This window comes from Lissotriton vulgaris, chromosome 4_1, assembly GCF_964263255.1.
Source record: "Lissotriton vulgaris chromosome 4_1, aLisVul1.2, whole genome shotgun sequence".
NCBI lineage: Eukaryota > Metazoa > Chordata > Amphibia > Caudata > Salamandridae > Lissotriton > Lissotriton vulgaris.
Genome location: NC_141691.1, coordinates 868,310,382 through 868,316,381, shown reverse-complemented (window position 1 = coordinate 868,316,381; position 6,000 = coordinate 868,310,382).

Below are 6,000 nucleotides of genomic sequence, written 5' to 3'. Positions count from 1 at the left end.
TTCTTATCTCTCTGGGAGAAATTCCCTTCGGATACTGCTCTTGTTTTAAGGAGGCCCTATTTCGTAAACTATAATTTGATATAACCTTCCTCTCTTGTTTGTCTGGTATTTCTGTGTTTCGTTGTACACCTTCCACTATTTCCGTTTGCTTATGGGGCTTACTGCACTTCCCTTCTCCCCCCTCCTCTGTACCTCTTAACCCAGCACTCATATGCCTCAGTATCTTGACCTTGTCTGTGTCTTTTTCAAATCTACCAGCCTCGTTTTTACATGTTAATTCTTGAGAGTCTTGAGAGTCAGAATAGAGTGAATTAATCCACTTGCCTTTTATTTTTATATTCAAGCCGCTTTCAGTATTGTGGTCGCCTTCCTTTCTCTGCTCATTTTCTGGCAGTTTTGCGCAGTTTGCCGAGGCTCTGCCGCTCTCTCTCCGGAAGCTGAGCCCTAGGTTCCCGTTGTCTTGTGAGGCTCTGCCGCTTATCCCCCGGAAGAGATACCACACTCTCCCGGCTGCCTTGCCTGCTGTTGCTTTCGCCCTAGCGGCCGCAGCCCAGATCCCGGTCCGGGTTCCTGCACACCTGATGCACTCGGCCCTCCGCACACCGCTGGAGAGTCGAACGGCTTGGATCACAGCGTTCTTCTCCACGGCGTCCGCCCCCAGCGGAAAATTGCACTTGATGTACTCTGTCCTCCGCACACCGCCGGAAAATCGAGCGGCTTGGATCACGGCGTTCTTCTCCACGGTGACCGCCCCTAGCGGAAAGTTGCACTCAGTCGAGAGGTAGGCTACCATCCCCGTTTCACCTCAGCCATTGCGGGTTTGGTTGCGGGTTTGGGTTGAAAAAACGAGAAAAAGAAGCGCACATCTCATGCTTCTATTCCGTTGATTTTGTCGCTGCACTTTCACATATCATATCATTCCTGCAACTTTTTTTTCTTCCGTGCTTTTCCACTTGAGTCTCTTCATGTCAGAGGAGTCAGGTCCCAGGAGCTCTCCGACCGAGCGTCCTACTCGGCCGCCATCTTCCCCCTCCGTCTCGAAACCTCCCTTGATGATTTTTCACCCTTGATTCACTGCATATTACACTGAATCTATAGGTAAGTGATTAGATGTGTGTATAGTTCTATGAATAACTGAGTGGGTGTTTATACATTTCCATTGTTGTGTCAATGGTTTCAAATATGGCACTTTCTAAGTTACAGTGAGTGATGAAAGATTATACTAGTGTGTGATGAGGTGTATTGGATTGTCGCATGGATGATGTCATCAGTGATGTCATCAGTGATGTCATTTGAGATGTCATCAGTGATGTCACTGACAATGTCATGAATGATGTAATCTGTGACATCATCAGAAGTGGATTGCGGGCACGCGAGTTATAGGGAGAACAACTAACTATAACGGGGGAATTTCAATGGTTTTGTATGAGTAAAATGTCCAGCTAACTAAAACGTGTAAAACCTATGGTTTTTTCAGTGTATATATATATATATATATATGTATATGTTCACTGAAAAACCCATAGGTTTCAGGCCTGCTCAGGGGGTCCCACAATGACCCCCAATTCCCCCCCCCCATATATGGGGGGGGAATTGCGGGGTGTGCGCACGGTACGCGCACCCTGCGATCTTTGTTTTTAAAAAAGCATTTTTTTTTGCCTTGGGGGTCCCTGTGGGACCCCCTGAGCAGGCCTAGGGGGTCAGGGTGCTTCTACCCTGCCCCCTTTTTGAGTTCTACACATTTGGTGCGCGCTTATAGATATATACATTTTTTCAAATTCGATTTTCTCAACAACTACTGTAGGGATTTACACCATTTAAACAAAAGGGCGATCTGCGAATCAGACTATACCATTTTGCCAAGTTTCTTGTATTTCAATTCAGCTGTTCGGGCTGTAGCCGTGTCTAATCGCCCTATGGAAAATAACGTGGGGAAAACACGTTTTGGGACCCCCTTTTTTCTCAGCCCCCGCTTGATGAATCTACTCGAGACTTTCAGGGAAGAACCGGAGCGGAACGGGCCATCTTCTTTGAGAAATTTGCAAAGATTCGTCCACCGGCGCCAACGTTATTCCCAATAGAATGTTACGGATTTCCTATGGAAACTAGGTCCTAACTCTATATACCTACTGGCGACCGCCAGTAGGTAATATATATATATATATATATTTATATATATATATATATATATATATATATATATATATATATATATATATATATATATATATATATATATATATATATATATATATATATATACCATAGCTCAAGAGATGGGCATGGTCAAGGCTCCCGGTAGAGGCCTGGAATACCCGGTTGGAGGGCTCCCAGCCTGAGAAAGGTCAGGATCCGGTGATTGCAGATGATGAGGAACTGGCTGACCAACGCAGTGGACCATGTGCTCCCACTCAAGAAGATGCTTATTAGGGATAAGAGAGTGGGGTCCGCCCCATGGTACTCCCCAGAGCTTAGAACACTGAGAAAGAACTGTAAACGGGCGGAGAGATTATGGAGGAAGAACCCAGAGACAGGGAGCAGGGAAAAATACCGTATGGAATTAAGGACGTACAAACTTGCAATACGCGCTGCAAAGGCCTCCTTTTTTGGGGAGAGAGTGAGTCATGCTGCGTCCTCATCCAGGGAAGCCTTTCTAGTGATGAAGGAGCTTCTTAAACCGCCAGATCCCATTCTTGTCCACAACAGACCACAGGAAAAATGTCTGGAATTGGCCACTTACTTCAAGAATAAAATCGACACCATTATTAGTTCTCTCCCCCCGGTGATGGGAACCCCGACCCTGTCTTAAGACTTGAGTATGTCGGAAAATTTATTGACGTCTTTTGGCACCGTAACCTCAGGCGAAGTACTGAAGGTCCTCGGGAGCTTGAAGAGTGGTTCGCCTCGAGAACCAGTCCCAATGCGGTACTTAAAGCAGGCTGCCCCATCGATAGGAGAGCCTTTGACCAATTTGGTCAATCTCTCCTTCGCTCATGGGACTGTACCGCCGGACTGGAAGAGCGCAGTTGTTAAAGCGCTTCTGAAGAAGCCTGGCTTAGATCCACAGAACTTAGCCAATTTCAGGCCCATCTCCTTGCTACCAGGGGTTAGTAAGGTTGCCGAGAAACTGGTCAACCGCCAACTATCCAACTTTCTGGAGGAGAATGGGCGGTTGAGGGACTCCCAGACGGGATTCCGACCGGGTCATGGAACCGACACGGCTCTGCTAGCAGTGGTAGAGGAGGCCAGAAGCACTTTGGATACAGGGGGGTCAGTGGCAGTGATCCTCCTGGACCTAAGTGCGGCCTTCGATACCGTCAATCATGGAGTGCTGCTACAACGCCTAGCAGAGTCAGGTGTCACAGGAGTGGCCCTGGAATGGTTGGCCTCTTTCTTGGAGGGGCGTACCTTCGAGGTCTGGGAAGGTAACACGAAATCTCCTCCCCTTCCTCTTCACTGTGGGGTGCCTCAGGGCTCATCCCTGAGCCCCACGTTATTTAACGTGTATATGGCACCCCTGGAGGGTGTGGTGTCTCCGTTTGGCCTGAAGACCATAAGCTATGCGGATGACACTCAGCTAGTGGTGGGTCTGACACAGCTGGAGAAACAGCCGGAGACGCTCCATTCATGCTTAAGAGAGGTGTTTGACTGGATGTCCAGGTCATCGCTCAAATTGAACGGCTCAAAAACCGAGCTGATGATCTTGGGCCACTCAAGTTTTGCCCTCTCGCCGAGCAGCTGGCCCAACTGTATGGCCTGACCCAAAATAGGAGATTAAGAGCCTGGGGGTCTGGCTGGAGCCTGATCTGTCCTTTAGGACACACGCCAAGAAGACCGCTGGCGTGTGTTATGGACTGCTCCGATCGGCCCATTAGGTTCTCCCCCTCTTACCTGAACTCTCCCGGAAGCTGTTAGTCCAAGGTCTAATCATCTCACGCCTGGACTACAGTAATACACTCTTCCTCGGAGCACCAGAGTCAACGTTCAAGATTCTGCAACAAGTGCAGAAAACAGCAGCTAGGCTGCTGCGGAACGTTCCGGCCAGGCAGTCAGCCAGGCCTGCTTTAAAGGCACTCCATTGGCTTCCTGTCAAAGAGAGAGTGATCTTTAAGGCCCTTTGTATTGCTCACAAGAGCATACAGGGGAAAGGACCAGCTATTCTGAAGGACATGATTCGGCCCTATAAGCCCACTAGAGCTCTACGCTCCGAAAATAAACACCTCCTTCAGATAAAGAGAATTAGGAGAGCCCGATTAGGGGGCAGGAGTTTTTCTATCCATACTGCGCACGCCTGGAACTCCCTCCCACTTTCACTACGCTCTGAACCAAATCTGCTCAGGTTCCGGAAACATCTGAAAACCTACCTATTTCCAGAATAACTTCAGCTGTGTTCTGCTCGATACAGGTAGCTTGCTCTGATTCTCTATAAGCGCTGGGATGCCCCTGGGTAACCGTGCACGGTACAAAATTCTTTAATAATAATAATAATGTAAGTTCCTCATTCATGGAAAGGTGCTGAAATAGTGCCTGTTTATAAAAAAGTGGACAAGTCGTCAGCAAGCAACTATAGGCCTATCAGTCTGATTGACTCCATCCAAAAAATTATGGGCCGGGTGGTATTGGGAAAAATCCAGACCTGGATGGATGAAGATAACATCTTGAGTCACCTCCAGGCTGGTTTTCGACCCAGGACCAGTACGATAGATCAGGTATTTCAGTTCATTATCCTATATTGGCGTACTGTGGTTTTGGAGAAAGGTACTCTTTATGCCTTATTTGTTGACCAAAGGGCGGCTTTTGACCTGGTCCCACGTAATAAGTTGTGGCGAGTCCTGGAAGAGCTAGGGATGGCCCCTGAGTTGTAGTTTGATCGTTTGCTTACATGAGGACACGTTCGCTCGGGTTCAGTGGGGACGCCACAGCGAGGTTACGGAATCCTTCCCTGTAGAGTGGGGAGTGAGGCAAGGTTGCGTAATGGCGCCTACCTTGTTCTCACTCTTCGTGAACGGGGTGGCAGATTTCCTCTCCTTGGTCCCGACCGATGTCCCTATGATGTCTGGTAAGCGAGTTCCGATCCTCATGTTAGCGGACGACACCTTAATAATCTCAAAAACGCCAAGTGGGCTTCAATGTGCCTTAAAGCGCTTTGAAGACTTTTGCTCGGACCGGGGCTTAGAAATAAATACAGCGAAAACAAAGTTTATGGTCCTTACTGACCATAAACCACCCAGGCTTGCTAAACCTTTCAGAGGGAATATATATATGAATAAATCCTTGCTAGAGCGGGTTGAGGCCTTTACTTATCTGGGGGTAACCCTCCAGAGAGATCTGGGATGGACTAGCCAATTAGACCTTGCAGTGTTAAAACATCACCAGCAGGCACGTACTCTTCTGAAAAAGTTTAACAAATCTGTATCAAAACCCATTAGCCCATTATTAGAGATATACGGAATGAAGTTGCTAAGTTCAGCCCTTTACGGAGCTGAACTTTGGGGGTTTGAAAACCTAGGAAATTTGACGCTAGCGGAAAACGAATTTTTGAGAAAATCAACTAGCATTCCGCAGAGTACCCCGTTGACACCATTAATGTGGGATCTGGGAAAAAAAGACCTCCAAGATCTTGCTTCCCTACGACCGCTACTGTATTGGCGTAGGATATGGATCACAGAGGAATTACAGCATTATGTGGGGGGCCTAAAGGAAATAGTTGCTAAAGATTCCTCCCATAAAATACATTGGCTGAAGGCCATTAGGTCCTTGTTACTCAGCCTGGGAATGGGGGAACTTTGGGATGACCCTGAAAATGCAATATTCCCTTCAAAAAAAATTCTGAAGACAAAGTATTGGAAGATGGTTAATTTAAAATCTTGTACAAAGGGTCTTTCTTTACATCTAACAGGTCATTTTCTGGAATTTAAGGCCCAACTGAAGCTGGAATTATATTGGGTTGCCATAGAGAAGCAGTATGACCATAAACTCTATTTCCAACAAGATAATTTA